The 26,664-nt window shown below is 41.7% G+C and overlaps 1 protein-coding gene across 5 annotated transcripts in view; it reads left to right on the top strand.

The window, feature by feature from the left end:
* The window catches only part of SMG6 (SMG6 nonsense mediated mRNA decay factor), a 227,631-nt gene that overhangs the window by 59,023 nt on the left and 141,944 nt on the right, over positions 1–26,664 (top strand). The window contains exon 1 of one of the 5 annotated variants that reach the window (XM_040455516.1): positions 370–589. The exons of the other annotated variants lie outside the window; for them this stretch is intronic. The gene's annotated coding sequence lies outside the window, so the exon portion shown is untranslated. Of the gene's footprint in view, positions 1–369; positions 590–26,664 lie in introns of those variants that run through there. 5 annotated transcript variants of the gene reach the window in all.

Here is a 26,664-nt window from a genome sequence, read left to right as displayed (position 1 = left end):
CGGACAGTGGCAAGAAGGGGGTGTTGTGGCTGAGTAGCAGCATCTGTGCCGGGGGTGGAGAGGGAAGGGGGTTGGGGACAGGGTAAAGATTTAAATCCTTCACTAATCAGCAGCAGTTTGAATCACATTTTTATGAGTAAGGAAGTGATAAATCAGCCCTGAGTGTTCAGCCCGCAAGTCCTGTCAGCTGGTGCCCTTCTAAAGGCTTCTCTCCAGGCCAGTCTGCTTGCTGTCAGAGTCGCCACCCAGACACGGAACCCTGACTGTCTGAGACCGGGAAGCAAGGGCCTGATGCTGCTTGGCCCTCCCAGGTGCTTGGGGTCTTGGTGATTTGGCAGTCACTGCAAGTTACAGAACATCTGGGCCATCATTTTTCTTTCCATTCCTTCTTGGACATGTCCTTCTGGGTGGGTGTTTGCGTATGTCAGTTCCTGGACTCTGTGGAGAAGGAACATTCCAGCCTGAAGCAGAGGTGATCTGTGGCCCCCAAGGCAGTCGCGATCCTTTCAGTCTGTGCCTGGGCCTTCCTTGTAGATGTGGTACCTTAGGAGTGTGATTTGAAGAGCAACAGGGACGTCCTTACTAAAAAGTATGTTCTTTGTTAATGCCTCTAATTCATTTTGTGTGTCTGTGTATGTGTGTTCAGTGCCACCCTTGTATTGCTCTCCTCTTTTCAAAATACCAATAGTTGAGGGATAGAAATGATACTGTTACTAACTCTGTAGTGTGATCATTTTTTAAATGTGCTTTCCTTGTGGTCAAGAGAGACACAAAACTGTTTAAAAGCTTTGGATGCCTCCCAAGTTAAGATGGAGGAGAAAAACTTAGCAAGTGGTGAGTTAAAGGCATCTTTCCCCTTTTCCTAGGTTATAGTTTACCCTGGCGCTCAGGAAGGTGGAGGATGAAGGTCAGATTTGCCCTCTTTGCACAGGGGAAAATAAATTGAGTTTTGCCACATCATTTAAAATCCATCTAAACTTTCCGATCTCAGCATTGATCTTCAAATTCGCGGGTTGAGGGATGCCTGGCTGGCTCAGTAGGTGGAGCACGCAGCTCTTGATCTCAGGGCTGTGAGTTCGAGTCCCATGTTGAGTATAGAGATAACTTAAAAATAAGATCTTAAAAAAAAAAAATGCATGGGTTGAGGGCCATTGGTGGGGGGAGACCTTTATCTCCTCCTCTCATATGGACCCTTTGCAAAAATTCTGCCTCAGTGGAACTATAGAGTCTAGAATCCTGCACAGAAGTGATTGGGGACAGATGAATTTGAAGGATGTTTGGGGGCTCTTAGCAAAGTGCCTGCTATTTATTAGGCACTAAGCCTTTGTTGAATGCATGGATGAAGGCGGCCATAGTTCTGGGCAAGCCAGCTCTCATTGAACAGTGTGTTCCTTACTTGGCCCATGTCCAAAATTGTCCTTTGGCGAGTGATGGGTGGTGGTGAGATAGGTGGTTCCCAGAGTGATGTCACAATTGGTAATGTCTCTACAGCATTCTTGAGCCTGAAGGGAGAAATGGGGCTTCTCCACGTGCCTCAGCATTTAACACTTCAGTGGCCATCTGACTGACTGACGTGATGCTGGAGGGTGAACTGTTGATCTAAACCACAAACACTCCAAGAATTTTAATTTTTTTAAAATTTTGTAATTTAAGGAAATAAACTGGAGTTTCTTGAAGAGGAATAATTGAAGCAACGTTTGTGGTAGGGCATCACTGAAACCCATTGCATCCCCCATCTGTGCCCAATTTGGTCCAATCTGGCCTTCCCCCCCCTTCCTTTTTTTTTTTTTTTTTTCACCCCCTCTTGGTCTCTCTGTTTTAAAAAAAAAAAAATATGTTTTATAATTCCTGGAATCAAAACCATCTCAGGCACACACTGTTTTATTTTACTGTATTATTGGATTATACTTCCTATAAATCATTGGATGTTATTCATTGGCCACCACTGGAATAACTTCCCTTTTCTGTGCCCTGGCCCCCTCTTTTTCCTCCTCCTTTTCCTCCTCTGCCAGTTCGTAGACTAGGCCTCCATTTCAGCCCTGCAGAAATGGTGCTCTGGTGGCAGCAAGAGGGCACCCAAGAGACACTTCTTGTGTGTGCCGTCGGTGCTCCCTGCTTTTAGGGAACATGTAGGGGCTGGGATTGAGGTAGGGCTGGACTGGCGTTATCATTTATGCTTGCTCTTATGGTTTGTTAGGAATCCTAAATTGGAGGCGGTAGAGGGAGTGCCACATGTGTGTCTCCAAAGGGATGGAGAGTCACAGCTAGGACCGATAGTGGCTAACCTAGGTGTTGGGATGCTTGAGGTGGAGACCCACCCCTTCAGGCTGCTGTTGTGTATGCAGATTGAGTCTAGTTGAGAAGTTTGCTTCACAACCAAAGTTCCTTTGATTTCCAGCTACATCCACCTTACAGCCCTTGAGTACAGCAGTCTGCTCCTCTGTGGCAGTTCACTTCTGTCTGAGTCTCTTACCAAAGCAAAATGTATGAAGTGCCTAATCCTCTGCTTGTCAGAACAGTTGTACAGGAAATCCACCTTTCATAAGGGGTTAGGCTTGAGTTTAGCTGTACAAACTGTCCCTCTCATTTCTCCTTCTATATCTCTAGTGCTAGAAGCCCTTGGGCTTTTTCTCCTAAAGGATCTATGGGTAGATTTCTCCAGGTAATCAGCACTGCCTGACTTCACTTTCCGAACTGCTCAGTTTAGAGTAAATTAACAAAGAGAGAGCCAGCTTAGCCAACAAATTTTTGTGAGAAATAGATTTGAAGGTCAGAAGAGGCTAGGCTTTAGAAGGCAGGCCAGAGGAGGACACGTCCTTCAGCTATGCCCTCTATCCCTCTGGGGGAGATATAACTATCAACAGGTTGCTTAGCACAGCCTTCTTCCCTTAGAATTCCCTGGAAAAGAGGAAAAGTTAAAGAAGTGAGTATGTCAAGGGACCTCCCTATCTTTCTTGACTCTGATTTCCAGGGTCCTTGTTTTTAGAACGACTGTTACTTTAGGCTGGGAAAGAGAAACAGTTATGAAAAGCTAAAGAAATGAGAAAATTCAGTCATATCAACAAAAGTAAGCCTCTTATGTGTCAGTTGAAGAAATGATTTCTGTGTTTGCCCCAGTGTGACACTGTGGGTTGGTGTCTTTGGTTCTTTGGTTTGGAGTGCTGACGTGTAACATCCCATCATAACCCTGGAGCTGAAATGGGCCAGATAGCTCATCTCTCCTGCCGTTTTACAGCTTCCCAATTTGATTTTCTTTTGCTCCATGAAGAACTTGTTCTGAAAGGAAGACATTACTGACCGGAATGTTGGCAGCAGGACTCCCAGCTGCCTTTCCTGAGTTCTCTTTAAGCTTTTCCTGGGGAGAAAAATTCTAAATGGGTAGGTTACAGGGGACCCGGGCCAGATAGGTACTATGTGTTGAAGACACAGGGGAAGTAGGTGTGTTCCGGGGATGCGGTTAGAGGGAGTAAGTTGTACTTTGTATCCTAATCAACTAGATGATGGTCTGAGGAAGAATTGTGGCTTTCAGAGGTAGTGACCAATAACGGCAACAACAAAACGACACCGCGTTAATACTTGATGACATTTTATAGTTACTATGTATGTATTTTCATTTGATTTCTCCTATCAGCTGTCTGAGACAGGTGGGACAGATATTTTGTATCTTACTTTATAGATGACCTGAAAGGGAACAGAAAGTTTTAGTAACTTAATCAAGGTTGCATGGCTAGTAAATTACATAAATTACACGCAGGTCTTAAGTGTCCAGCCTTCCCTATCAGAAGACAGAAAAACTTCCCTGGACTTAATTGAGACAGTTAAACAATGAAAGCATCCCCTGATACCCCACCAGAATCTGAGCAGCTGCTGTTCTTTGATGCAAAAAGTGGTCCTGGAGTCTGGTTTGAGACTGAAGAGGAGCAAGTAGAGATGAAGGAGTTGGGGGGTCAGAATTCTCCTAGGCTACTTGAGCCTCTAGTGGGACCACGGATAATAAGCTGGCAGAAGGATATGGTTTAGGGATATCAAGATTGTTGTTGAGGTTCCATATTTACTACTCTCATGGATAAGAGGGAATCTCCCTCTCACAATGGAACGCATTAAAAAATTTTTCTTTAACGTTTATTTCTTTTTGAGAGAGAGACAGAGTGAGAGCAGGAGAGGGGCAGAGAGAGAGAGAGGGAGACACAGAGTCTGAAGCAGGCTCCAGGCTCTGAGCTGTCAGCACAGAGCCCGATGTGGGACTCGAACTCACAAGCCACAAGATCATGACCTGAGCCGAAGTCACACACTCAACCCACTGAGCCACTAGACGCCCCTGGAAAGCATTGTTAATGACTGATTGGTAAAAGTAATTTTCTGTCTTTCTCTTGTTTTGGGAAATGTAGTGCCTGTGTTTCTATCTCTGTCTTTTAAAGGACTTTTTAGGAGCATTGTTTCTTACTGTCACAATCTTTTCTAATATCCCTCTTGCTTTTAAAATAGAGGCTTTTCAGAGCGCCTGGGTGGCTCACTCAGTTAAGCGGCCAACTCTTGGTTTCAGCTCAGGTCATGATCTCACAGTTTGTGATTTTGAGCCCCATGTCAGGCTCTGCACTGACAAGCGGAGCCTGCTTGGGATTCTCTCTCTCACCCTTTCTCTCTGCCTCTCCTGCACTCTCTCTCTCAAAATAAATAAATAAAACTTAAAAAATTAAAATAAATTCAAAAGAGGCTTTTCAACATGCCATTCTCTTTTTTTTTTTTTAAGTTTTTTAATGTTTATTTATTTTAGAGAGAGACAGTACGAGCAGAGGAGGGGCAGAGAAAAAGAGGGAGACACAGAATCTGAGGCAGGCTCCAGGCTCCAGGCTCTGAACTGTCAGCACAGAGCTCTATGTGGGGCTCGAACTCACGTAACCCTGAGATCATGACCTGAGCAGAAGTCAGACACTTAACCGACTGAGGAGCCCCTCACATGCCATTCTTAGAAGAGACTGTGATTCTTATTTTTGGCCTAGGGAAAAATGGATATATTGTTCATGCAGAAAAGAGGATGAGAGAATAAAGCATTTGAAAGGATGATAAAGTGAATACACATGGAACCCCTACCTAGATTAAGAAATAAAATCTTGTTAGCACCTCAGAAATTCCCTGTTGTGTTTTGTGTGCACCCTTCCAGGTAATTGTCCCTCACCCTTCCAGGTAATCATCAACCTGACCTGTGGAGTTCATCCCCTTACTTTTCTTTATAGTGTTGTTATAAGTACGTCCTCTTAAACAAAACATAGTTTGGTTTTGCTTGCGTATAAATGGAATCATGCTTAATCATGTTATTTACATTCTTTTTTTCTCTGGCTTATTTTGTTCCATGCAATGTTTGTGAATTCTGTCCATGTTGATGTGTGTGGTTGTAGTTTATCCATTTTCATTGCTACAATACTACATTTTATTCATTTATTACAGTTTACCCATTCTTATGTTTAAGGGCATTTGAGTTTTCTCTTTGGGGTTGTTATGAACGCTGAATCCGTTGACAGTTATTGTAATTATTAGAGTATTTGGACTTATATATACTGTCTATTTCTTTTTTTAAGTTTATTTATTTTGAGAGAGAGAAAGAGAGAGAGGGACTGGGGTAGGGGCACAGTGTGAGGGGAGAGAGAGAATTCCAAGCAGGCTCCACACTGTTAGTGCAGAGCTGGACACGGGGCTTGAACTCACAAACTGTGAGATCATGACCTGAGCTGAAACCAAGAGTCAGACGCCCAACTGAGTGAGCCACTCAGGCACCCCTATACGGTCTTATTTTTTTAAAAATAAGCTTTTACTGAGGTAAAGTATATACACAATAAAATGAACCCATGTTAAGAATGTATTTAAATGAGTTTGACCCATTTATATACCTAGGTAACTAATGTTCACAATCAAAATACAGAACATTCCATCATCCTGAAAAGTTTTCTTTGTGCTCATGCCAGTTGACCTCCGTTCCTACCCCTGGCCCCAGGCAGACTACCGACCCGCTTTCTGTCACCATACACTGGATGTGCCTTTTCTAGAGTTTCATATAAATGGAATCAGTGTGTACTCTTTTGTGTTTTGCTCAGCTTCACGTGTCTGAGATTTATTCATGTTGTTTCTGTGTATCAGTACTGCATTCCCTTATATTACTGAATAGTATTCTACTGTGAGGGTATAATACCATTTTGTTTATCTAGTTACCTGTTGATAAATGTTTGGGTTGTTTCTACTGTTGGGCTATTATGAACAAAACTGCCACGAATGTTTGTATGAAAGCCTTTTTGTAAACATATATTTTAATCACTTGGGTAAATACCCTGGAGTAGATGTTCTGGGTCATACAGTAAAGTATGTGTTTAACTTCATAAGAAACTGCTAAATTGTTTTCCAAAGTAGTTGAGCCATTTTACATTCCTTGCAGCAAGGTGTAGGAGCTCCAATTTCTTTGCATCCTTGCCAATATTGGGTATTGTCAGTCTTCTTTACTTAGTGGTTCTGGTGGGTATGTGGTGCCATTTCATTTTGGTTTTAATTTCGTTTTGTGTTTCCCTGATGACTGAGGATGAGGAGTGAGTTTTCATGTACTTATTTACTATTTGTATATCTTCTTTGGTAAGTATCTACTTAAATCGTTTGCCCATTGAAAAATCAAGTTGTTTGCCTTTATTATTAAGTTTCAACATTTCTCTCTGTGATCTGAATATAAGCCCCTTATCAGATATATATTTTGCAGATATTTTCCCCTAATGCTTTCCCATTCTTATACCCATTTTGTTCCCTTTTTTCTTCTTTCTTACTTTCTTTTGGATTTTTTCCCCCACTCTTTCTTCTCCTTTCCCTACTAGTTTCTCTTTATTTTATTAGTGATTAACCCTAGGAATGAGAGCATATACACTTACCTTGCCAAAAGTCAGGTTATTCAGTATTTTCATTCTCTTCCGAAATAATACAAGGGCCATGGAATACTTAAATTCTGTACTGTATCTCTCCAGTTTATAAGCTGCTTTGTCATGTATTTGAATTGTCTTTTTCCTTTCAAACCCTATAAGACAAATTGTTGCTGTTTGTTGTTGTTGTTGTTATTATGTTGTTGGTAAATGCTTGTTTAGATCCACTCATATTTACTATGAGTAAATTTTTCTTTTCATTCTTTTTTGCATTTCATAACCTCCACCTGGGATCATTTTCTTTCTGCCTCAAGTATATTCTTTAGAATTTATTTAGTGAAGTTCTTTTGATGACAGATTTTTTCGGTTTTTATTTGTCTACAAGGCTTTATTTTCCTTATTCCTTTCTTAATAAATAAATTATTAACTTAATTTTTTTAAGTTTATTTATTTATTTTGAGAACGATGGAGAGCATGGGTGGGGTAGGGGCAGAGAGAGCAGGAAAAAGAATTCTAAGCTGACTCCACGCTGACACAGTGTGGAGCCCAGCATGGGGTTGGAACTCAGGAACGGTGAGACCGTGATCTGAGCCGAAACCAAGGGTTGGGTGCTTAACTGACTGAGCCACCCAGGCACCCCTATTTTCCTTATTCCTGAAGGATCTATATTCACTGGTAATAGGGTTCTCGGTTAATAGCTATTGTTCTTCAGTCCCCATTTAAGATAATTTATTGTCTCTGGGCTTTCACTGTTGCTGATTGAAAGCCAACCATCAGTCAAATTGTTTCTCTTTTAAAAATAATCTGTTCTTTCTGGTTGCTTTCCAGGTCTTTTAAAAATTACAAAAAAATTTTTTTTTAAATTATTTGATGTTTTGCAGTTCTAATGATTTGTCTAAGCTTGGATTTATTTTTTATTCTTCCTGCTAGAGATTTGTTGGGCTTCACATATCTGTGAGTTGATTTCAGCAGTTTTGGAAAATTCTTAGCTGCTTTTTTTTATTTAAATGTTTACTTATTATTGAGAGACAGAGAGAGAGAGACAGAACATGAACACGGGAGGGGCAGAGACAGGAGGAAATGCAGAATCCGAAGCAGGCTCCAGGCTCCAAGCTGTCCGCACAGAGCCCGACGCAGGGCTCGAACTCACAAACTGCGAGATCATGACCTGAGCTGAAGTCGGATGCTTAACTGACTGAGCCACCCAGGCGCCCCTTTTAGCTGCTTTTAAAAAATATGACATCAGCCCATGCTTTCTCTTCCCCTTCTGTGACTCTAGTTAGTCAGAGGTTAGACCTTACTCTGTGTCTTTAGTCTTAAACCTCTTTCAGTTTTATGACTTTTTGTGTTGTGCTCTGCATTCCAGATCATTTCCTTAACTCTGTCTTTCAGTTCACGAATCTTTCCTTAGCTGTATCTAATCTGCTAAATATGCCCCACTGAGTTTTTTGTTTACTTCATTTATATGCTTTTATTTCCAGATATATTTTGTTCAAATCTACTCTTTTTTTTTTTTTTTTTTTTGTAGTTTCTTGTTCCCTGGACGTATTTGTGAGCTTGTCTTTTATTTCTTTAAAATATACTAAACATGGTTATTTAAAACTCTATGAATAAGGGGTCCTTTTAGATAACTTTCTGCTAAACTCTTATTTTTGCTGGTTGTCATTCCTGTGCCTTGTTTCCTGTGCAATTAAAAATTTTTTTCTTATTTTCTTTGGAATTCATTATTGGGAGTGCTTGGAAATCTGGGATGAAAATTGGGAAAAGGACTTGAGTTTGCTTTTGTCCACAGCCTATTGTGGGCAATCTAAAATAATCATTCTAAATTAAAATACCTGCTTGAGGGTTTACAGACCACTCAGGTTATGTGAATTCAGGCTGCATACTCCTGTGAGGGCTAGGGCATGGTCCATATTTTCAGTGTAATATTTTTCCTCTTCTATTCAGCCCTACGGTTTAACATAGTCAGTTTTCCAACTGTCTTATCAAGGGGCCATGGGTTAGTTCTTTTTTTTTTTTTTTTAATGTTTATTTATTTTTGAGAGAGAGGCACACAGAGAGTGCAAGCAGGGGAGGCGCAGAGAGAGAGGGAGACACAGAATCTGAAGCAGGCTCCAGGCTCTGAGCTGTCGGCACAGAGCCCGACGCAGGGCTGGAGCTCACGAACTGCGAGATCACATATGACTTGAGCTGAAGTCGGACGACCAGCTGACTGAGCCACCCGGGCACCCCATGGGGCCGAGGGTTATTTCTGATTCACTCTCACACCTTGGATGTAGTGCTCTAGGATCCCAGCTTAATGGCAGAGATTTTGGGCACCCTCTTAGGCTAGCTGTACCCATGAAGCTTTGGAAACCAAAGCTCAAGTTCATCAGGTGGCAAATGGTCTTAGGGTAAAGTCTGCCTGTATTGCATGCACACTTTTATCTCTAGTTTCCCATCTTTACACAATCTCTGACCAGAAGATTCCGTTTTATTTAAAAAAATTTTTTTTTCAACGTTTTTATTTATTTTTGGGACAGAGAGAGACAGAGCATGAACGGGGGAGGGGCAGAGAGAGAGGGAGACACAGAATCGGAAACAGGCTCCAGGCTCTGAGCCATCAGCCCAGAGCCTGACGCGGGGCTCGAACTCACGGACCGCGAGATCGTGACCTGGCTGAAGTCGGACGCTTAACCGACTGCGCCACCCAGGCGCCCCAAGAAGATTCCGTTTTAATTTCCTAACTCGTGTATGCTTTCTAAAAAGATTTTTAAAATACCTTTTCCAGGATAATTAATTGTTTCCTTGGGAGAGTAGATCAAGGTACCTAATCTGCCGGGCATGTTACTAGAGAAAATGCTGCGACACCTTTTTTCTTTTTACCATCAGACTTGAGCATTTGTTTAGCTCTGCCTGGAGCAGTGTGACGGGGGCACCCATATTCAGGGTGGCAAGGGCATGTGGGCTGCTTTCCAAAGAGTAGCTCTTTTTCTAGCTCCTACAGTCTAATTTTATGGCAGATGGTGTTACTGGGTTCACATTTTAAAATTTTTCCAAGGGGTGTTCAAGGTGTAGACTACTGGGAAGACTACTTGGGTGGGGAAGGAAGGTAAAGAGAGGCTTGCAGCTGAAATGATAGAAACCATTTATTACCAAAAGGGTCTGAGCTAGAGATCTGGAAAAGAGTGCTCTCTAGTTTCAGCCACATTACATTACATATCTGGTGAACCCTTGTTGGCCCATAAAATCTTTTCCATTAGTCAGGGTGCTCTGTGCTTTTGTTCTTGCCTTCTGCTGTTCTTAGAGCTGTTTTGTTGGCTTGTATGTCTCAGTTTAGAAGTCAGATTGTCACATATTTAGAATTTTATTTACTGTAATTGCAGTTTTCTGGCTTCTTTAGGCCCTCTTCAGATACAGGACTCCCATCTTGAAGCTTATTTCAGAAAATGCCCCTGTGATCCCTTGCCCCAAGTGCCAACAGCAGATGCAACAGTTGACACGCGGAAGGGAATTTCCAACTGCTGGGCAGGTTTCTGAAATCCAGACACGTGCTGTTCACACTTTGGCTTCTGAGGCAGGGATCAGTGGTTGAAGAGGGGAGGGGCTGGCAGGGGACTGGAGGGAGAAGGATCTTACAGTGCCTGCCCAAGGCTTATGGCTGTGTCAGCTTCCTTCATCCCTTCTCCAGCTGGCGTTGGCAGGGTAGAGTAAATCACTGTAGAGTGGTTATGAGCCGAACTCACTGGGGGCTTCTTTGAGGCACACCTGTGACGTCATCCTGTTATCACTGCTTGTTCTGCATAACCTCTTTTCACCTCTCCCTTGAGAAAGGGTGATGCCCAGAACTCGTGTCAGGGCAGTGAGTAGAGAGAAATGTTTGGTAATCATTATTTTGAGATGCCTGCTAAGACACAATTGCAGGCCATTGACACATTCAAGATTCCACACTGGAAGAGAAAATCCTGTTTGTAAACATGGCCTGCATACCTCATAAACTTCTTTTTAAACATGAAGGAAAAGACAATCCAGAAAGACTTGAAACTCCTAAGTGGTCTCTCTTGATCCCCCTCTAAACACACACACACACACACACACACACACACACACACACACACACTCAGACACACTTAGACACACACACACACTGCTCTCTATACGGCAGTGATTCTTTCAGAAACATCAGATCATGTCACTGTGTTCGGAATCCTCCACTGGCTTCCCATTTCAGTCAGAGCAAAGCCATAGTCTCTACAAGAAAACTCCCCCTCCTCCCCACCCTCCCACATCGCCTCTCTCTGACCTCATTTGCCGCTACTGTTCTCCCCCTGGCTTGCTTACTCTGCTTCAGCCACACTGGCCTTCTTGCAGGTCCTCTGATAAGCCAGGGATTCTTCCACCTTTGAACTTTTGCATTAGCAGTTTTCTCTACTTGGAATGCTCTGCTGCCAGCTGTCTGCATGGCAGATCCCTCACCTCCTGCAGGTCTGCTGAAATGATATCACCGTGAGGCCTGCCCCAATCATCTTATCAACAGTGCTGCACTCCCACCCTGTACCCCTTGATTACCTCTGATCCTGCTTGATTTTCTTTTTTCACAGCTTATATTCTCAATACTAGGAAACTCATTTTGGAGGCATATGTTTATTACTCATTTTCTCCTACTGCTCCTCTTCAAGAATATAAACTGCCTGCAGTTAGGGATCCTTACCCTGTTTTATTCACTGATGCATTATGAACCTCTAGAACAGTGCCTGGTGTGCTATAAGTTGTCAATAAACGTGTTCAACAAGTCAGTCTGGGCAATGCAGATTGAAAGGTAAGGCCTGGGTATCTGTTATCTGGGGTCATTGTTGATAATCTTACTGTCTTCCGTGTTTTTTCTTTTTTCCTTGTTTTTTTCTGACACCTCAGAAAATGTAATTTCCAAATACATATTTTGTATCCTGGCGTTAAATTAAAATACATTAAATGTGTTTTGGTATTTACTGTTAATCCTGGAATCTATGTCTTTGGGGCTCTGGAAAGCAAAATTTCTTGGAGAACAGCATAAGTTCTGTCCTTTCTCATCTCCTAAATCTTCCATCATTTATTCTCTGTCCTTTCTTCCTGCACATAATGTTCTTTTAGTTCTCCTTTACTGTATTTTCATTCTCATTTAACTAGAGCAATTTGTCCTCTTTATGTAAACTAATTTTTTAACTTAATTAATTTTGAGAGAGAGAGAGAGAGAGAGAGAGGTCGGGAGGGACAGAAAGGGAGAGAGAGAGAATCCCAAGCAGGGTCTGCACTGTCAGCGCAGAGGCCAATGCGGGGCTCGAATTCACAAACCATGAGATCATGGCCTGAGCTGAAACCAGGAGTTGTATGCTTAACCAACTGAGACACCCAGGCACCCCTACATATTTTTTTAAAAAGATTTAACATTTTTGTTTTTGTTGAGAGTACTAAAAAAATAGGAAAAAAGCTGGAAGCCACCTGTAAACTTCCCAGCAATGACATTCATTCCTACATGTATATATGAATATTCAAGCTTTTCGTAACACAGTTGAAAAAATACTGAATATAAAGACGTTTGATTCTACTGTTTTCACTTAGAGGTATTCAAAGTTATAAAATCCTTTATAATCCTGTTTAATGGCTGAATATCATTCTCATACGAATATGTTAAAATTCACTTAATCCGTATTCTGGTTTTGGACATTTTCCCGCACTTTTCTAGTATTGTGAATAATGCTATAATTAACATCTTTGTACATAAAGCCGTTGTCTGCATTTCATATTGTTTTGTTAGAACATATTTTTAGAAGCTCAGATTTTGAGTTAAAGAGTTTGAAGTCTTTTAATGCTTTTGATACATGATGCTGGATTACTTATTAAGAAGTTGTGCCAGCTTACACTCTTTAACAGGAGTGTTTGAGAATGCCCAGCTACCACCTCTTACTGGCATTAAAGTATTTTTAATGTTTTATAGTTCTTGGCATAATGTAAACATTCATGTATTTGTTGAGTAAATGATAGATGAAAACCCATCTTTTTTTTTTTTTTTTAATAGACTTTGATTTTTAGAGAAGTTTTAGGTTCATAGCAAAATTGATCAGGAAGACCAGAGAGTTCCCATATATCTCCTGCCCCCAAAACATGCACCATCTCCTCCACTATCAACACTGGGAACCAGAGTGGTACATTGGTTACGATTGATGAACCTATATTGATACATCATTATCAGCTCTAGCCCATAGTTTACATTAAGGGTCTACTTTTGATCTTGTACATTCTGTGGGTTTTGAGAAATGTGTACTGACATGTATCCAGCATTATAGTATCATGCAGAGTAAGTTCATTGCCCTAAAACTCCTCTGTGCTCTGCCTGTTCATCTCTTCCTCTCCCTAACTTCTGGTAACCACTGATCTTTTTACTGTCTCCATAGTTTTGCCTTTTCCAGACTGTCATATAGTTGGAATCATGTAGTGGGTAGCCTTTTCAAATTGACTTCTTTCATTTACTAATACACATTTAAGGTTCCTCCACATCTTTTCAGGGCTTGATAGCTCATTCCTTTTGAGTATTGAATGATCTCCATTGTCTGAATATACCACAGTTTATTTGCCAGTTAGCCTACTGAAGGACATCTTGGTTGCTCTAAGTTTTGGCAGTTATGAATAAAGCTACTATAAACATCTGTGCAGGTTTTTGGGTGGACATAGTTGTCAGCTCATTTGGGTAAATACCAAGCAATGAGATTACTAGATCATATGGTAAGACTGTGTTTAGTTTTGTAAGAAACTGCTAAACTGTTTTCCAACTTATCTTGTTTTAAATTGCATTTCTTTGATTACTGATGAGAATGGGCATTTTTTTCTGTTTTATTGTTTATAGTTCTGTTTGTAGTCTCTGCTCATTTTTCCATTCCAACCTAGTATCTTTCGTGTCAATTTATTTGAGCTTTATTTTTACATTTATTTATTTAATTTGTATGTTAGAAGGAGACACAGAGAGAGCATGAGTGGAGAAGGGGGCAGAGGGAGAGAGAGAGACAGAGAGAGAGAAACAATATCCCAAGCAGGCTCCACGTTCACGAGGCGGAGCTTGATGCAGGGCTCAGTCTCATAACCGTGAGATCATGACCTGAGCCGAGGTCAAGGGTCGGCCGCTTAACCAGCTGAGCCACCCAGGTACCCCTATTGGAGCTTTGGAGATGGTAAATATAATGAGTCCTTTCTGTGTTCACTGGTAATTTTCTTATTTGTGTGTGATTTTTTAAGTATGTTTATGGTTTTTTAAATGTACAAAAGTTTTAAATTTTTATTTAGTTAAAAATGTCATTCTTTTTCCTTTGTAATTTATTCCATTGCTCTTAAGCTTTATTAGGGCTTTCTACTGGAGAAGTTTTTTTTTTACTAGATCTGCAAATATATTTTCATTTCTATCAGCTGGAGGGAATTCTAGCACTATTTGTCAGGTAATTTCATTCAGTTGGTAAGAGATGTGAGGAACCCTACATCCTTACTAATGTGATAGCAACATTGTCAAACTAGATCTTTTGTATCATATAAAGTTCCTAACCAGCAGATAAGCCTGGTGTATATATTACTTTGACTGAGGTAAGGTTGGAGTCATCATGAACTGCATTGTCAGGGTCAGACCTTTTACTGCACCTCACCTCACCAGGTGAAAACTTGTCAGCTGGGAATAGTTTAAGCTTGGTAAGTTAGCATGGGTATGTCAGTGAGTAGTCTTGTCTTGCCATTTCAGGGAGGAAAGAATTTGGTTGCCTTTTGTGGCTCTCCCACTTTTCACTAACTAATAATTCATCTGTGCATTAATAGACTATTTCTACTGAGGAAGTACATCTTTCTTTTGGAGTAAAAACTCTTGAAATAAACCATGTTTTGAGTTGAGTACTAAGGGAGTAAGGCTGTGCCAGTTGGGGCCCTCAACACTGGCTCATGGGACCATACTCAGCCAGAGACATTTGCATACAGATGTTTCCCGTAATCTCTGGTGGCCCTTTTCATTGGTTAGTCTTGGCTTTGGAAGCATTATGAAAGGTGTATTTAGGGCAGCATTTCTGTTGAGCAAGTCAGTGCCCCTGACTGTCCTGGGCCCAGGGATGTGCAGGCGGAGAGTCGTAGTAATGAGATATTTCTGAAATTTCTTTGGCTTAAGGAATTCAGAGAGAGGTATAGGGGTGGAGCAGATGTATGCTGCCCAGTATGGAGAGTCAGGTCATGACATTTGTATTTTCTGGGTGATAGATCTTGGGTGTGGGGTCATCTGCCAAAAATGTGATCTCTCTTTTCTCTGAAAGTCATGTGATCTCATGGTTATGAACTTTGCAATTAATCACATTTTGTAAAATTATACATATTATACATACGTTTACTTAAAAAGACTGGTGGATGTACCTCAGAACTTAATCATAATTCTCTAGGATGGTGGAATTAATGAGTGTTTTAAATTTTCTTTTGCTTTCTCTGTTTTTTTGTTTGTTTTTAGTTTTTTGTCACGATCACATTTTTGTCATAGAAGTGTGTTCTTAGAAATTGTAATGACAAAAATATTTGAAGTTAAATAAAACTAGGTTCTAATTCTGACTGTGTCTTTTGCTATATCGTCCAAATTACTTAGCCACTTCTCTGTTTCTACACCTAGTATCTTGTGCATAGAAGACGTTTAAGAAGTATTAAACGAATTAAACCTCCTTGCTGTATATAGTATGTTTGCCACTGATTTGCCATTATTTGTCGCCTTCCCTTAAGGGGAGATTATTTTCTCTTCTGAACTTTGAATTTCAAACAAAGCAACTTTGGTTTTGAGGGTTTACCAACTGTATTGTTTCCTTTGACATTGTTGATTCTTCAAACTCTCTTCATTCATTCCAGAGGAACCAACATCCTGATAGGTGAACTAGAGAATATTCACCTAATTCTAGAAAGTGCAATCATTTTGGCTTCATAAAGTGCATAGGTCACTCAACTAGAGTATATACTCCATGAGGGCAAAAGACTATAAGGTATTTTATCAAATCCCTAACAGTGTTCAAGGCAGATTTCAAAATTAGGCACTTAATTAATAATGGTTGGTTGATTGATTATCAGGGTCTGGAGTTGTGTAAAACGAGTTTCAGCATATAAGAAATTATATTTAAGTTATACCTGTATATCTGAGTTTATATATAATGAGTTTAGGCATATTAAAATTATATTTACATTCTTTTAAACTGCCTTATGCAAAGCTCCATGCTGATAAAGCCATCAGAGAACTCTCTTTGAGATGGTAATGCTCCAGGAGACTGCTTTGAGAAAGCAAGATTAGAATCTGTGATATACTTTTCCCCCTTTTTTCTAGCTCCAGACTATGGGAATCTCTCCCTCTGAAGACATTAGGAAGCCAAATTGATAAAGAAATTCATATTAATTAACTAATGCTCTTTAGCTACTCACTGATGCTCCTTTGCAAAGGAGACTGAAGCAGTTCATTCAGCTGCCTGGTACCTGCCTTCCGAGTTTCACCCTTACTTTGAGGCCCTTAAAGGCAAAGAGAGTCCTCTTAGGAAGTGGTGGAAGTGCCTCCACATATGTGTGCTATTTCTTTAAAAGAAAGTCTAACGGAAGTGATGCTGTAGGGAACATCTGCACTTGGGGCTGAGTGGAGAGAGCGAGATGCGCTGCAGCTGGTGTAAGGCCCTGGCAGGCTGAGGCGCTGCTGTCTATTGGGGTTTACTTCTGTCTACATTGAAACATGGCTTGGGAGGGGGTTGGTGGCCTGCTGCCAGCCTCAGTTAGCCTGCCCTTCTCTTTCCTCTTTCCTCCTCACCACCAACCCCCCCCCCCCCCAACTCCCCTCCCTCATGCTTTAAAGTCACATTTCCAGGCCAGACGTAGAATTAATCTCTGGGCACTTCACATTGCTGGCAGCTGAAAGCAGGATGTGGGATCTTTTTTTTTTTTCTCTCTTTCTCTCTCTCTGCGTCTTGGCTGACTTTTTTACCTCTCGAAGAATTTGGAAGGCCGTGAGATCCCCCCCCCCCCTCAAGTACTGTGGAGTTTTTCAGCACGCTGATCACCCTGCTGCGGCTTCACCCTAATAGACTTCATATGTTGATGCAGTTGACATCAGTATCAAACTATTTTACATGTGATCTGGTGTATTTCCTGAGGAAATCTGCAAGATATTTATTAAGAACTAATAAAATAAACCTCTCCATGAGTTTTTAGGTAGTTTTCAATTTTTCATGTCTCTCTCGTTTCCTCTTATCAATGAGTTGCTATTTTCTCTCTACTCTGACCATCACAAAAGGAAACAAAAATAAATGTTTTAAACTGTTCCTGAAGGGACAGAGAGAGAATAGTTCTGCCATGATGTATCAGCCGGGGCTATATTTTTAGTGCCGCATTGTAGAAACTAAAAATATCCTGTTATAGTGGATCCTTTTTATAGGTCTGTGTGTGTGTGTATGTGTGTGTTTATAATGTTGTACGCACAAGTGCCTTTGTGCATCGGCAGCCGCTCTCCCCATTACAGCTGGACTCCATTAGTCCTTGAAAATTAATGTAATCCCAGTTAAGAAAAAAATTAATTACTCTACCAGAGCTGCATTTTATCCAAAGCTAGTGTTAGCTCCTTAGCTGGCAGCTTAGTTTTTGAGAGGCTCCAGGGGCCCGTGGAGTTGTGGCTATGGTATCACAGCATTTGCTGCTGTGTTTTTCCTGTTGAGAGCAAGCATTCCTCAGTTCTTTAGGGTTGGACACGTGGCATGCAGAGAGTAACTGCAGACCCCTCTGCCTCAGTGAAATACCATGTTCCATTCTGGTCATCCCCCACAGCGTTGTCTGCCACAGGTTTAACTCACCTGCCATAGCAGCTTTTCTTATCAGGATTTTGTTAAAAAGAGATTCTTTGGCAGTGGCTGATTCTTTTAGTGTTCTCTGGAGGAGAAATACCGTTTATTAAAGTCCAGGAGATGCATGGGATTTGCCTAGGAGGGTTCTTTGTGGACAATTAAGAATGAAGGTCATGTTTTGTCCTTACTTTTTGTCTGAAGTTGGACTGGTCTGTTTAATACACACCTCTTATTATAAATGAGTGTGTCAGAGTTGACTGCTGGCTTCTAGTAAGACTTCTCAGCACCAGCCTGGATGAGGGGCTTCCTGGCTCAGCGTGTGAGTAACGTCTCCAGCTCTGTAATCAGTGTTCTGGGATGAGGTGCAGGGCACAGCCCAGAAGTTGCTGCAGTCCGCCTCGTTTCGTGATACAGCTCTTGTGCAATTGCCTGCATTTGTTGTTGTTGTTTTGTTTGTTTTTCCTCTTTGGGGGCCTGGGTTGGGGTGGAAGGGTAGAGTGATGGATAGGTGGGAAGGACGGTTGTTTGTTTCCTTACGGGTCAGACTCCCCAGACTCTCTGCTGAGAGCCCGGCCACGGTCCATCTGTGTTGGATTGCAGTTCTCTTTTTGAACTGAGCTGGGGCGTGGGCAGCATAGGCCTGTGTACCTCGTGACAGGCCTTCCCAAATCCCATGATGGCATGGATCCTCACGATGCTGTTCAGAACAAAAACAGGGTTAGTGCCCTTTTGTTTCTTTTTTGGGCATGGGTTCGGAGGCTCGTCTGTGGACCTCATGTTCTCTCCTGCTGGTGACTCCAGGTCCTCTCCTGATCCCCTCCCCATCATCCCCTAGCTGACAACTAGTTGAGCCCTTGGCTTCCTGTACTTGATCCCCAGGCAGTGTAGTTCAGTAAAAGTAGTAATTAGGCCTTTTACAAATTTATTTTATTAGTGAAGAGAGTTGGTAGGTAATGGGCTGTAACTCTAACACAGCCAGTTTGGAGATTAATAAAAAATTTAAAAAGAGCAGTTTTTACCAGAGGCAGCGGGCCTGTTACTTCGAGTCCTCAGCTGAGCCGAAATCAGAGCGGCGTGGGACCCATGGCAGACTGGCTGCTGAGAGATGCAGAGCCACGTTCCTTGTTGTTACAGTCTGTGCAGTGCCCGTCCTTGAGGGTGTTTTACGCTGGCATTGGAAAAAAGGAAACCTTGTTTTCCAAGAACTCTGCTCTCTCTCAGCTTGATAAGCATTTAAAAATAAAAGCTGCACAATTGAAATTGGCAGTGCATCCTCATTCTTTTGTCTCTCTGTTTATTTTTTTCCCTCATCCCTCAACATGTGTGCTACAGCCCATGGTTATTACACCCTCAAGAATGATGGCCTGGAACTCAGCAAACTTGCACCAGGGTCTGCCCGCCCTCCATTCGGCTGTTTGAAGCTGGCTGAGGCACCAGGACCCGGCACTGAGCGGTCTGGTGGATCAGCCTCAACAGCTCCATCTGTGGCACATTTCCCTTTTCCCCTGAAGCTGCCGCCTGGAATTTTTAGCTTCTCCAGAATCCTGATTGTCAGCTCGATCTTTCTTGTTAGTTTTTGCAGTTAACTTAATTGATTTGTTTACCTCTCCATTGGAGGAGCTCCGAAAGAAAGTGCTTTGGCACTAATCAGGAGCAGTCCTGGCTTTTTAAAAAGATTCTTGTGAGCTAAAATCTTACAACACTGACCCGGGGAGAAAAAAAGCTCCTATGGTTTGGGCGAGGGTGACAGTAAGCCCTGGTTTGCCCAGACATAGACCCTGTTTAGGAATTATTTAGCAGCACACCATTTAGATCTCACAAATATCCCAGTTTAGGAGATAAATTTTAGCATCACCCTAGCTTAGATGAATTTAGCAAAAAACAAACAAACAAAATAAGTCACTTGCTACAAACTGTTAAGACTTTGTCTAGAAATGTAATGGATTGTAGGTCAGTGCCAAACCCTGCCCTAAGCATTGCATGCAGATTCCACTGGAGTCATGCACATGTGACCTCAGAAAGAATTGCTATATCTCTGGCTCTGTGAGTGAGGACTGGCCTTCCTTCTGCTTGAGTAGGTCCTGGTAAAGCCAACTTTGAAACACCATGTCACTTGTTTTAGCACTTCTGGTTATCATTGCCTAGTTGGTTGAGTCAGAACCTGGAGTTCGTTTTTTCGTGGGGTGTGGTTTCAGGTTTGCAGACTTCCTGGTTGATGCCTGTGAAGGGTTGGTGCCTGATGTAACTAAATAGGGTGTTACTTCAGGTTAGTAGTCCTTGTTTTTGCTTGGCTGGTTGGGCTGAACCTGGTATTACCGTTTCCCAAAGAATATTTTTGGTTTGAAAACTGAAGGTCAGCAGTTCGCAAGTGCCGAACTGAAAGCCAACTCTGTGGTTTGTCTTGTGCCACTGGGCCAGCAGCACTGCAGCCCTGATCGATTGATCTGCAACAGTATGAGACCACGAACAGCAACTGCCAGACAAAACTCCATTTCACCCCATTTCCCTGTCCAACCTGTGTCTCTGCCCAGATCCCCTTTCTTTTTCCTTGTATGTCTGTCTCACTCTTGGTTATGTAGTTCACTTTTTTGAGTCTATCTTTTTCCATCTCCCTGTCTCTTTCCATAACAGTTTTTAATAATGTTTTAGTTAGTTCCAGCCTTTTCCCTGAATGGATCCCATTGGAAAATGCATTTGAAAGGAAACAGTTATACACTTCCCTTCCTTTGAAAGTCTGTTGGCACCTTTTCCAGTGCAGTAAACCATACAACATGTATTTTCAGAGTTTCCAAACACAGACATGCTGGCGTTAAATTTATGAAAAAATATTTTATTCAGCTGTATGGTAACTGTGACTTTTAGAGATGCTGATCAGATTTGAAATTGGTACTGACTTTTGGGACGCTAACAGGTTTATAGATCTCTGCAGGATATATAGCTACACTGGCTCCTGGGGAGTCCATGATGCATTGTGCCATGGCCTTTGATTGCAGGTTGGGCAGGAGGAGCTGGGGCAAGAGATGTAGATGTGGGGTTCCCCCCAGCCACACCCAGAGAAAAACAGAGAAAGTCAGTGAGTCACTGATGAATATTGCATAGCGTTGTTGTGCACAGAAGCAGAAGGTAAATTCCTTCTATTCATAGAAGGTAAGTCTTTTTCTTTTTATTACTCCAGCCACGGACTGGAGGTCAAATAACACCTGTTTGTGTGGTATGTTATTTACCTTAGAATGCTTTGTATTCAAAGCAGCGATGATATTTCTAATGTCTATGAGTGATTATGTCACTCCTCCCTTTTTATACCTTTAGGCCAGTGCCAAAAAAAAAAAGTTAGAACCAGTCCTCTGTATTTAAACATCTGTGGGTTTGACTGAGGTTTGAATTTGGTCCATAAGGACAGTGGCCCTTCTCAAGGATCCTGGCCGTTTGTTCAGAAGATCGCTGGGAATGCTATTCAAAGAAGCCTTTCAGATAGGGGTTTCTTCCAAATTGCTAAAGCATCTCAACTTTGTATTGGCTCACTTAGATTTATGCACTATGACGTTTCAACTTTCCTTTGCTTGTCAGCCTAACAGGGGGCCTGCTGCAGGGTGTTCAGGTGGATTCTGTGCCTGCCGCCATAGGACAGAGGCTGCCAAAGACAACCCGACAAAAAGCTGAGCATCCTTCAGGCTGCATGTCCCACTCAATTCAGTTAACAAGGGTTTGTTAAGCATCCATTCTGTGTCTCATTCTTCTTAGCTTTTTTGGTGGCATTTGCCTTTGTTGACTGCAGACTTTCCAGAAAGGCTTTCAGTGATCATAACTATATTCTCTGTGTTCTCCTATTCCTCTTCACCTGTTTCTTGGGTCTTGCCTTTCTAATCCAGCATCCTAAATGTCAGCACTGACTAAAGATATCCCCTTGGCTCTCCTCTCTGTAGTCTTTTCCCTATTTGGTGTATTGTAAAATCTCATGGTTGTAACTGTCACCTCTCGGTGGATTGCTCCCGAATCTCTTTTCTGCCAGATCTTTTTCCTGAGCTTTAGCCCACATTTCTACCCTCTGGGACATTATCACCAGGAATCTCAAGCTTATTAAAAAATTATGCATCCTCTGGGGCACTTGGATGGCTCAGTCGATTAAGCCTCCGACTTCGGCTCAGGTCATGATCTCGCAGTTCACGAGTTCAAGCCCCGCGTTGGGCTCTGTGCTGACAGCTCAGAGCCTGGAGCCTGCTTCGGATTCTGTGACTCCCTCTCTCTCTGCCCCTCCCCCGCTCATGCTCTCTCTGTCTCTCAAAAAATAAATAAACTTAAACAAAAATTGTACATCCTGTTTTTCATGTGTTGTAAGTCAGGCTTCCCAGGAAGCAAACTCTTGAGGTGTAGATTTGCATCCCCCGGAAGCTGATTGGGGAATGCTCTCAGGGTCAGTACCTGCGAGGACATGGAAAAAGCAGGATGAGGCACAGGGAGAAGTCGAACTGCACTGCAGCTGTTACAAAGGCGTTCCTATAGGGATCTCTTCAGAATAGTCCCAATTGGACCAAAGGGGCTAGACCTTTATGCCCTTTTATACCCCCTCCATCAATCAGCGAGTGGATAAGAGTTACCCCTGGGAAGGGGGGAGATTCACATTTCTTTAGCTGAGAGTGAGCCGGGGAGAAGGATCATCTGAGATTTGCTGCCAACACTCTTGGTAGTGGGAGAATGAGTGCTGTAGTCCTGGGCAGTGCACCAAACCATCTCCTGCCCCACCAGAACCGTTCTCCCATGCACGATCCTTCTGTTCTTCCTCCCCACGTCCTCCATATTCTCAGGCTGTCTCGGCCTCACTGTTTCTACTACGTTGAGGTGTAATTCACGCAGAACAATAATGCACAGATTTTAAGTGTTCAGTTTGATGGGTTTTTACAAATGCCAACCCCACTTTTTATTCTTTTTCTCCTTTACCCTGTATGTTAGGAGTGTTTGAAAATAACAAGAACCATCTTGAAATAGCTTAAACAAGAAAGGAAATGTATTGTGAAGAATACATTCAAGTGAAGAACTTGAGGACAAGGATATAGCTAGGCCTGTCGAAGGGTTTGGAACCAGGAAAGCTTTTTCTTCTCCTCTGCTTCCTTCTGCGTATTTCTTGCTGTTGTACTTCCTCCCCTTCCTGGCATATTAATTATTACATCATTTTTGTGTAATGCATTTTTACAAATAAAGTTATTTCACCCTTTTCAATGGTTCTCTCTTCCATTGTATGTATGTCCTATAATTAATTTTTAAAATGTTTATTCATTTATTTTGAGAGAGAAACAGAGAGCACGCACATGAGCAGGGGAGGGGCAGAGAGAGAGAAGGGGGAGAGAGAATCCCAGGCAGGCTCTGCATTGTCAATGCAGAGCCCAACACGGGGCTCGATCCCATGAACTGTGAGATCGTGACCTGAGCCAAAATCAAGAGTCGGACACTTAACTGACTGAGTCACCAAGGTGCCCCTGTCCTGTATTTATTTAAGAAATCCTCTATTCATGGACATCTAGGTTGTTTGCAGGCTTTTCTTGTCCAAACTGTAGTAGTGAATTTCCTCATTCATATCATTTCATACATTATCTTTACAGCTAAAGATATTTTTCACTTTCTTTTTTGATTTATGGTTAGCTACTTGTGTGAATCCTGTTAGACTTCAACTCCTTGGGGGTCCAGTTCATATCTGATTCATCTTTGAAAGCAAAATGCCTAACACAGGGCCTTGCATATATAGTAGCCACTTAGTAAAGGCTGACTGTGTGAATAAGGAATTGAACCGATCCAGTACTTAGTGAAGTACCACCCAGAACAGATCATCTCAGTGACTAGGCCCTGTGGCAAGTAAGTGTTTGGGAGTTCCTGGAGTCTGTATCCTGCCTCAGTGGGTTGTTGAGCCTAGTGAGGGAGGCTTGATGGATTGTGAATCCTGTTCTAGGACAGCTTTGAGCCATGTGCCCACTGTGTGTTGTAGAGAGAATAGGAGCCCTACCAGGCGGCCCAGTACAGGTTTCTTTTTAGGGGTCGAGGGGGGGAATTTTGTGTTTATTTTTTCAGAAAGCCGTATAAGGAGCACCAGAACATATAACTGGCTCCAGGACCCCTTTACTGGACACTAATTCAAAGGTAGACTCCGGATGTCCTCTGACTCTGAGAACCAACTGAATTGCATTTCTCTAGACTCCTGACTTGGCCCAAAGGAGGGATAAGTGGAGTGAAGAGAGAAGATGGTGACAATGTGAGAGGGAACAGAGATGGCAGGGGAGGGGCTAATGGTGGCATGATGACAGGGAAAGGCTAAAAAGATGCTTATGGAGGACTTGTGTCCTATAGGTGGACTGGAAAGCTTCTCGTGGAAGGTCAGGGCAGGTCAGGGATCACCTGCACACTCTGAAGACAGATGGAAATAGTTTGGGGATGGGCTCCATGGCTCTGACTGATGCAGTGGTTTCCATACCTCCACATTAGCCCTGGCCTTCTTCAAAAAACACCAAGTGTCACCTGGTTGAAGATGAACTCCATTCCCTCCTTCTGCTGGCCGACAGTCTTCAGAAGCTCAGCTGGGCTCTGAAGGAGACTCTCTTGTTTGGATAGTTTGGTTCTTAGCTCCAGAATTTCCCTTTTCATGAAATCTCCCTTTTAGTTCCTGATCTTTAGGACCTGGGGGACTGAGAAGGCAGAATGATATTTGGGACAGAACCAGTGAGGGATTGTGTCTCTCACCTTGTCCCCAGGCAGCACAGGGCTGTGAGTACAGCAAGGCTGAGTTGCAGGGAGAGGGAGGAGGAGTGGTTAACACAAAATGTCTGGAGAGAAGATGGAGGACGCTGAGAGGGAGAAAGAACTTAAAGAAAGGACTTAGATAATGAGGAGGAAACAGGCGGGGTTTGGAGAATAAGTGTGGGAGAATGCCATTTGGGGCCACAGAGGCAGGTTTGCCGTTTTATTTCTTGGCTCTTGTCATTCCCTATCTCTTGGTGTGCCTCCCCTTTCTAATTTTTTTCCCGGTTTTATTGAGGAATAATTGACATACATTACTGTATAAGTTTAAAGTGTACAACGTGATGGTCTGATTTACATATATTGCAAAATGATTACCACAGTAGGTTCAGCTAACAGAAACATAAAATAAGAAAAGAATTAAGGAAAAATAAAATTTATTCTTGTGATGAGAACTCTTAGGATTTATGCTCTTAACAACTTTCCTGTAAGTCATACAGCAGTGTTAGTTATTGTCATCAGGTTGTACATAGCTTCCTAGTACTTATTTATCTTACCATACGAAGTTTGTACCTTTTCACCACCTTCTCCAATCTCCCCACCCCTCAAACCCTCACCTGGAGTAACCACAAGTTTGATCTTTTTTTCTATGAGCTTGTTGTGGCATTTTTGTTGTTGTTTCTTTTTTTGTTGTTGTTTTTGCTTTAGATTCTACATATAAGTGAAATTGTACAGTATTTGTCCTTCTCTGATTTATTTCACTTAGCATAATTCCTTTCTAGGTCCATCCATGTTGCGAGTGGTAGGATTCCCTATTTCCATTTTCTTATGCTGAATATTATTCCTGTGTGTGTGTGTGTGTGTGTGTGTGTGTGTGTGTGTGTGTATACTACTTTATTCATTCATCTATCGATGAACACTTAGGTTGTTTCTATGTCTTGACTGTTGTAAATAATGTTGTTTTGAACATGGGGATGCAGGTATCTTTTTGAGTTAGTGTTTTCATTACCTTTGGATATACGATATTTCCAGAAAGGAATTGCTGGGTCATATGGTAGTTTATTTTTAATTTTTTGAGGATCCTCCATACTGGTTTCCACAGTGCACCAAGGGTTCCCTTTCTTCCACATCCACATCAGCATTTGTTATATCTGGTCTTTTGGATATTGGCCATTCTAACAGGTGTGAGGTGATATCTCATTGTGGTTTTATTTGTATTTCCGTAATGACTAGTGATGTAGAGCAATTTCCATGGACCTATTGGCCTTTCTTATTTCTTCAGTGAAATGTCTATTTAGGTCATTTGCCCATTTTTTAATTATTTATTTATTTTTATTCTGATGCCATAAAGATTTTTAATTTAATTAATTAATTTTTAAATTTATATTAAATTTACATCCGAGTTAGTTAGCATAGAGTAGAATAATTATTTCAGGACTAGATTCCAGTGATTCATCCCATATGTATAACATCCAGTGCTCATCCCAACAAGTGTCTTCCTTAATTTTCTTTACCCATTTAGCCCAACCCCTACCCACTATACCTATTTTTTAATTGTTTTATTTGGTTTTTTGCTGTTGGGTGATATGAGTTTTTAATTTTTATTTTATTTATTTTGTATGGGTTTTTTTATATGTTTTAGATATTAACCCATTATGAGATATATGGTTTATTTTTCATTCCTTAAGTTGTCTTTTCAGTTTGTGGATGATTTCTTTTGCTGTGCAGCAGTTTTTTATTTTTTATTTAAATTTTTTTTTAAAAAAACTTTAACGTTTATTCATTTTTGAGAGACACAGAGAGACAGAGCATGAGTGGTGGAGGGGTAGAGAGAGAGGGAGGCACAGAATCTGAAGCAGGCTCCAGGCTCCGAGCTGTCAGCACAGACCCGATGCAGGGCTTGAACTCACAAATTGTGAGATCATGACCTGAGCCTAAGTTGGAAACTTAATTGACTGAGCCACCCAGTTGCCCCTGTGCAGAAGCTTTTTAATTTGATGTAATCCTTCTTGTTTGTTTTTGCTTCTGTTGCTTGTACTTTAGGTGTCATATCCAAAAAATTACCAAACTCCATGTCAAGGAGCTTGGTACCTGTGTTTTCTTCCAGGAGTTTCATAGTTTCAGGTCTTACATTTAAGTCTTTGACCCATTTTCTTTTCTTTTCTTGTTTCGTTTCATTTCTTCTTTCTTTCTTTCTTTCTTTCTTTCTTTCTTTCTTTCTTTCTTTC

Source organism: Herpailurus yagouaroundi, unplaced genomic scaffold (genome assembly GCF_014898765.1).
Source record: "Herpailurus yagouaroundi ecotype Mexico unplaced genomic scaffold, PumYag 215, whole genome shotgun sequence".
Lineage (NCBI taxonomy): Eukaryota > Metazoa > Chordata > Mammalia > Carnivora > Felidae > Herpailurus > Herpailurus yagouaroundi.
This window is presented reverse-complemented; position numbering and strand designations above follow the sequence as displayed.